Genomic DNA, 7,942 nt, shown 5'->3' on the forward strand with positions numbered 1-7,942 from the left:
CTCTCTCTCTCTCTGTGTCTCTCATGAATAAATAAATAAAGTCTTAAAAAAAAAAAAAAAGAATCTACTGTCGGCTGAGTGCTACTAAACGTTTTGATTTGTTTGTCCCTTTAAGGGTGAGGAAGAGGGAGCTCAGAGGAAAATGCCAATTTCGTACTGAATCTCCGCAAGTCAAAGAAGAGGAGGAAGTAGAGGGGGTGGAGGAGGAAGGAGAAGATGGAGAACGGGGAAGGGGGAGGAGAAGATGAGAAGGAAGAGAAGGAGGAGGAGAGAAAGAGAAGGAAGAGGAAGAGAACAAGGAGGAGCAGAGGAGGAGAAGGAGAAGAAGAGAAAAAGGAGAACAAGAAGGACAAGGAGGAGGAAGAGGAAGAGGAGGAAAAGGAGGAGGAGGAGAAGGAGAAAAAGGATGAGGAGGAGGAAAAAGAGAAGAAGGAAAGGAGAAGAAGAGAAAAAGGAGAAGAAGAGAAAAAGGAGGAGACGGAGGTAAGAGCGAGTGGTAATTACTGTCTGCCCCCAGGTCCTGACCGAGTGGGGAGTCTCTCAGACACTCGAAGTAGGCGCCACGCGTTGTGCAAGTGCTGGCCGGCTGGCGGCCTGCCTAGTTCACATGACAGCGCTATCTGATGGTTGGGGCAAGCCAGGGTGGGGTGGAAAGGTGCCTGGGCTCCAGGAGACAGAGAAGGGGGAAGGGACAGGATAAGGAGAGTCTTGAAAACGAGGGATACAAGGCACACAGAAGTATCCAGGCGGGCGGCATCCCTTTACTCCGTGGATCCGGGACACCCCTGCCTTGGGCTGCAGGCCACCCCCATGGTGCTCGAGCCCAGGTCCCTCCTTACTCCTGACCCTCACGCCAGGCCCCCAGTGTTCAGCCTGGGGAGAGCTGTAAAATGCCCCCTCCTGACGTCCTGCTGGGGTGGCCTCCGGCTCAGCCTCCTGCGCAGGGATTTTGAAGATCTCTGAGTCGGAGCAGTGGGGGGAGATGGAGTCCGAACGGGAAGGGTTCCAACCCAAAGCTCCCACCTCCTGTGTCACACGCTGTGCTGGCGCAGGCGCCCATCCCTGCCACCACCAGAAGTAACGATTTCTGTTCCCATCGAACACAGAAAGACAGAAGCCCAGAGGACTTCCGGCTAGCCCAGCCGTACCAAGACTGAGATTTGAACTCAGGGATTTCTGGCTTTTTCCAGAGGGTTTGACCCCTCTGTGGCCACAGGTACTGGGAACATCCTCTACCAACAACCCGCTGTTCCCCTCTCTGCATCTCTTTGCCACGTCTCTCGTCCAGGCCTGGGTTCACACTGTTCCCTCTCCTCTCCACTGTCCCCTTCTCTATCCGATTCCTGAGCCACCCGCCAGGTCCCGTGCGGAGATCCTACGTTCTGATGCTTCCCCAACCTCAAGGTTGCAAGCTTTTTCCATTTCCTCAGCCCTGCGTGAATCTACTGTAAGATGTATGAAATTTTTCTTTCTGTGCTAAGAGAAAATTTTTCCCATATTTTATCCTCTCTGATATTGGAATCTGAATCTGCAACATAGTCCTATATTTTCCATAAAATCTTGCTAGTAAGTCAATAGCACTTGCCACAGATGGTGGTCATAGAATTGAAGATAAATGGCCCTTCGTGCTGGCCGGTGTCAGAATGAGTTCTCTGTACCCCCATCTCCCTCCCCATGCAGTGAGCTTCTGGCCAGTGGCCCACCTCTGGCCCCTTTGTATCCCATATCCAGTCCAGGTCAGGCAACCAGAGCCTTTGGGTAAATGCACTTGGTAAGGAGAAATGCTTTTATGCGTTACTAAGAGAAGGGTCTTATTAAATCCTTGACAGAGTCTATGAAATACCTATTTTTATTCCCTCTTTGCAGGTGAGGAAACCAAGTCGCCTCAAAGTCAGAGATCCTGTGAAGAGGTGAGGTTGAACGTGGATGCGGGTGCGTCCAGTGTCATAACTAGACTCCTTCCTCTGTCTGCTCTCTGACTGAACACTGTTCATGGGAGGGAAGATACACTCATACACATGAATTTTTAGATTATTGACATACACAATTTGCTCTCCAGAAAACAATGTGCAAATAATTTGTGTTCTCACACCTGCAGTGCCCCTGGAGGCCATGGCATCCATCACACAGCAGGTAAACAGATTCATTCACTCACTCATTCATTCATTCATTTATTAGGCAAGCACATGCTGGTCTCCAACTTGGTGCAAAAGCCCTGTTGGGAATGCAAAAAGGGACCAACTGTGGTCCAAGGCACAAAGACACTAAAAGCTATAATTGAACTCCATTGTATTTCAGGTATCTATTGAGCATCTACTCTGTGCAGGAATCTGCACTAGAATTTGGGGGAAAAAAAGATGAAAAATCATGTTCCTTCCTTGTGGAAATCATTAGAGTTGCAAGCAAAGCACTGGTACAAGCAGACTCAGTGACTTCCTTCTACCCCACTCTCAGCCCAGTTGTACAACCCAGACCGCAGGCTATGCCATGGCTCCTACACAGATACTTTATCTTCTCTTCTTCTGGGGCCCTCAGAAGCAAAAATGTAGATACTTCATCTGTCTTTTTCCAGTATACCAGGAATGATAATCATCTAAGTACTTTATTATTTAATCCACACCATCACCCTAAGAGGGTTATTACTATCCCAGTTTTGCAGATGAGGAAATGGATGCCCAAAAGGTTAAATAATTATCCCCAGGTCACACAGCCTAAGCTCAATTGACTTAGGCAGTCTGGGTATATTGACACTGGATGGCAAACTCTACTTAACACAGAAAAAGTAACAGAAGAAAACATCCAAGGAACTGTAAATAACTATACAAGGCCTACTAGAGTCTAATGTGGGCTTCAAAGTCAATTTCTTGTTCTAGTTTATGTATTTAAGCGTCTTCCCAGATGACACTGGCTTTAAACTAATGCCATTCAACTGGCTGCCTCTCACTAGCCTAAATAAAGGGAGAATCAGAGCTTTGATCTGGCAAATCTAGACCCCAGACTCGGCTACTAGGGGGGCAGAGAGGAAGAATTTCCTCTACCTTGCTGTCTCCCCCCATCCACCCCAGGACTTGCCTCAGGCTCAGCCTGGGACCAGACCTTCAGAGCAAATGTACAGCTTCATTTGGAATTGATGGTTCATTGGTTTGCAACTGTGCCAGGTGCTGCTTCATACGTTATATAGATTTTTAAATTTCCTGGTATTCTTTGGTGCCATGCCATTTCACTAAGGGGACTTTGTCATACTTTCAAGTGATCCAATAGGTCATGTATTAGGGGTAGATTATAGGGCAGACTGGTTAGAATCCAAGTGATTCACATCTATTCCTCTTCATGAGGCCAGAGCCATGGGGAGCAGAACAGGTATTTCAAGGTTCCTGCTTCTCAGAACAGTGAAAATGAACATGCTAATGTGCAGCAGAGGACCCACTGCAAAGGGGAGCCAAACACCTGTTGACCAAAACAATGAATGAATGAATGAATGAATGAATGAATGAGAGAATGAACAAAATATGTAGTCCAGCCAGTGTTGTCTGAACCAGCCACAGTTTGCACTAAAAATGAGATGGTGGCCCCCTCTAGGCTTTAGAATAAGAGTCTAGCACAGTGGTTTAATTACCTGAATTCTGAATTCAGATCAGTCTGAGTCAGAAGATGGGATCTAGCTCCTCCAGTGAAAACTTGGGCAAGTTCCTTCCTAAATCCTTGAAAGCCTCAATTGCTCGGTTGTATAAGGAATGGTGATCACACACCTGCTCCCAAGGTCTGTCATAAGAACTCAAGTAAGTCCAGAGCCTGTAACCTACCTCTCAGTTCATAGTCAGCCTCAGCACACGTGACCAGCTGCTACAACCTCATTGTTTTATTAAAAAATAAAACAAAACAAAACCTTATTTTTTAGAGCAGTTTTAGATTCACAGCAAAACTGAACAGAAAGTAGAGTCCCCACGTACCCTTTGCCTCACCCCCAAGCATCTCCCACTATGGAATTTCCCCCCCCCAGAGTGGGACTTTTGTTACAATCGATGAACCTGCAGGGAGGCATCATTATCACTGACAGCCCATGGTTTACACTATGATCCACTCCGGTGGTGTACATGCCATGGACAAGTGCTACGGGCACCCACCAGTATAGTATCGTACAGAGCAGCTCCCTGCCCTAAATCTTCTGTGCTGCCTGTTCTCCCCCACCCCACAGCACAACCATTGATCTTTCTACTGTCTCCATAGTTTTGCCTTTTCCAGAATGTCAGATGTTCTGGAAATCAGTTGCAATTACCAAGTAATTACTGATTAGCTTCTTTCACCTAATAACATGCATTTACATATCCTTCATGTCTTTCCATGGATTAATAGCCCATTTCTTCCTACCACTGAAAATATTCCAGTGTCTGGATAGATCAAGGTTTACTTATCCATGCCCCCAGTGAAGGAAATCTTGGATGCTTCCAGGTTTAGGCAGGTATGAATACAGCTGCTGTAAGCCACCACGTGTAGATTTTGGTGTAGACTTAAGTTTTCAACTCCTTTGAGTAAATACCAAGGAATGCAATTGCTGGATGATATGTTAAAGGGAGGTTAGTATGGTAAGAAACCCCCAAACTCTCTTCCAAAGTGTCTGCACTCCACTGTATTCCCACCATCAATAAATAACAGTTCCTCTTGTTCCACACCCTTGTCTACATCTGGTGTTGTCAGCGTCCTGGATTTTGGTTCTACTAATAGATTTGTATCTCATTGTTGTTTTAATTTGCATTTTCCTGATGACATATGATGTTGAGTCATTTTCCAATTTTTTATGACCCCATCAATTTCTGTAATGATAAAATGAGCTAATAGAAAAGTAGTTAGCACCATGCCTGGTTCATAATAATCATTCAATAAACTGTAGCTTTAAAAAGGAAAGTACCATTGCTGGCTTATTAAGTTATTTTGTTTTCTGGGGCTAAAGGACTCAGGGTCACTTTGGTGTCCATGTTGCTTCCCACTCAGTTACTAGTCTTGCTAAATACCCTTTATGCATCCCACAGAATTTCACTCGTCAGCTTACACCATGATGTCTTTTCACATCCTCCTCCCCCACCTTCAGGGAATTCCTTGAGGCCAGGTCTGTACCTTCCTCATATGTCCATCGCTGGCACCTGGCACAGGTTATGGTATCCAGCAGGTGCCAAGGCATAGTTTTAAAAAAAATCTGAAAATGCTGAATGAACTGCTTCCCACTAGAGTTTGGCCCAATGAATAGACTTAGGATCAGAAAAAAATAAGCCAGAGGAGGCAGTCCTGGTAATTCTCTCCTCTGCATTTCCCAAAGCCTCTATCATTGCCTGTTGTACGGTGACAGATCAGAGTGAGCTCCTGTCTATCCCACTAGGGTGCGAGCACCAGGGGCGGGCTGACTGGGCACAGAATTGACTCTACTAGAAGGCATTGAAATGAGTTTGCTATGTATGCCCTGATTGTCCAGGCTTTGCCCTCTTCCTTCCAGAACCACCCACTCTTCCTCCCTCAATGACATAAAATAAAATAGAATGGAATGGAATGAAACCGAATGAAATAAAAATAAAATAAAACAAAACAAAACAAGACAAAATATTAAGATAAACACTGCCCTCTTTCTTTCCCCGATGGGGAGCTTGGCTTTTGATGGTAACTAAAAGTCTTTCAGAGAAGGAAGCCAATCGCCATATGGAAAAAGTTTATGAGAAATTGCTCGTTATCCATGTATTTGCTAGTATTTTACAGTCCTTCATTAACTGAACCCTCTCAAGGTCACTGGGAAAGAAATGATAAATGTAGTTTCACCCATTTTAGAGGCGGAGGATGTGGGTCACTCAGAGCCCAGATCACGGTCCCAAAGTTAACAAAATTAGCAGAGAAAGGGACGCTTGTTCTGAGGCAAAGCTCAGGAAAAGAGAGAGCAAGCCCCCATTCTGTGACTGGCCGTAACGCGTGTGCTTCCCCCAACTCACTCCCCAGCACATTTTCCATCAGACATTCTGCTCCATGTTTGATTTATTGTTCAGTTGACATCAAACCCAACAATAGTATAATTAGAAGGTTCAGATGAGGGTGCCTGGAGGGAGAGTAATTATTTGCTGAAAGATGAACGTGATAAAGGAGCAGCCCAAGCATAGTTTTCTTGTGCCGAGAGCCTGCCATTCCTAACTTGTTGACACCAAAATAGAAAGGGAGATTTTCTCTAATGACTCCACTTTTTTCCTTAGAAGATGCAGTTTAGATTTTCTCTGCTTGAGTCCAGATTTACAAGCGTCCGCCTGACTCTTCTCGCACCCCAGTGCCACAGAGAGAGCTGTGAGTATGACTCTTGGGACCCAGGCTGATGGAGGAGCCTTGCTGGCCCGCATTTCTTTTCTCTTGGGACAGCACTCTGCCTGCCCAGGATATGACCACCCTTTCCAATGGACATCACACTTGCCACTGGAACCAGCTTGCAATTTCTAGGGTGGGGGTGGGGGGACGGGGTGCTCAGCAGGTAGGCTCGGACCTGGAACAGGCAGCATGAAGGGGATTGATATTTATTGAACCTCTGCTCCTGCACTAACCCATTTAATCTTCATGGCATATTGGAATGTGGGGGTTCATATGCCCATTTTACAGATGAGACAACAGAGGCTCAGAGAAGTAAAGAAGTTTCTCCAAGGCAACGCAGTCAGCAGTTAGGAAGGTGAGGCTCTAAACACACTGGTGTTCTGTCTGGTGCTAAAGGCCCTGCTTCTTCTTCTGATTCAGTCTGTCTCCCCAAGATGGGACAAGAGACCCTATGGGGTTCAGGGAGAGTGTGCCAGAATTCTGTTCCTCTCCAGACTGTTGGAGGTCTCTTCTCCTCATCCTTGGTTAGATCCTGGTTCAAAGACTGTTGGTGTTGGGGCACTCAAGTGACTCAGGTCATGATCTCAGGGTCATAGAATCAAGTCCTGCATCACGTACACTCACACTCGCGCGCTCTCTCTCTCTCTCTCTCTCTCAAAAAAATTAATTAATTAAATATTTTTAAAAAGAGAAGAGAAGAAAAGGAAAGGAAAAGACTGTTGGTGTTGCCATTGTAATTCCTTGTCCAGGAGGGGACGCACGGCTCATGATGACTTTACAGAGCACTCCATTCTAAGTCATGATGACCCTGCTGCTTCCGGGCTCCAGGTGTGTCCCTCCCAAGGACAAAAGCCAAACTGTAGGGTGGAGGTGTACCAGGGAGTATGCTGAGCTTCCCTACCACTGCTAGGATCCCACTGTAGCCTGGACAGACCTTGGCCTGACCTCTGGTGGGGCCTAGCCTCCTGTGGGCTAACATTATCCAGTGCAGGCTTTGTGCCAACCAGTGTCCTGGGTTCCCTGCCTTTGCTAGCGATCTCACTGACTCCTCACATATGCTCTTTAAGGTAAGGGTGGCAGTCTCAGAGGGGGAAACTGAGGCTGCAAAATCCAAGAGACTGGTTATATGTCATGGTGGGATGGCATTCGGAGTCAGCAAGACCTGGTTTTGAGAAACAGATCTGCTACTCTCTAGCTTTGTCCCTTTGGAAATGATAATTCAATTCTAATTTCTTTGCCCACAAACCAGGGCAAAGAAGAGAACTGTCTCTTTGGTTTGTTAGGATAATGAAGTTGGGTTTCACTTAAAGTATGTGGTTATTTAAAATATGCGCTATATTGTAGGTACCCACTGGATGACGGCTAATGCTATTACAGGAATGGTTGGTCACTGACATTAACATCACATCTCAGTTTTGAGAGATGCCAAGAGACCTGTTTTGGAATGTATTCTGAGCCCTATCAGGGAAACAATGCTGCTTTCCACTACTCATGTCCTCCTTAGCACGGGAGGGGGAGTGGCTGCAAATGTACCACACACCCAGGCCTGTGTCAATATTATTGTCCAAGGTCTTACCAGGTGGAATTTGATTCTGGGTCTACTTCTATCCAA

General features: G+C 46.1%; 1 long non-coding RNA gene across 1 annotated transcript; it reads left to right on the top strand.

Moving 5' to 3' along the window:
- The first annotated feature begins 421 nt into the window (after positions 1-421).
- Positions 422-6,357, top strand: LOC121486322. Its single transcript, XR_005986605.1, has 4 exons — positions 422-483; positions 1,107-1,216; positions 1,867-1,910; positions 6,225-6,357. It is a non-coding gene; the product is annotated as an uncharacterized LOC121486322 (long non-coding RNA).
- Positions 6,358-7,942: the final 1,585 nt, after the last annotated feature.

This window comes from Vulpes lagopus, chromosome 3 (genome assembly GCF_018345385.1).
Source record: "Vulpes lagopus strain Blue_001 chromosome 3, ASM1834538v1, whole genome shotgun sequence".
NCBI classification, from domain to species: Eukaryota; Metazoa; Chordata; class Mammalia; order Carnivora; family Canidae; genus Vulpes; species Vulpes lagopus.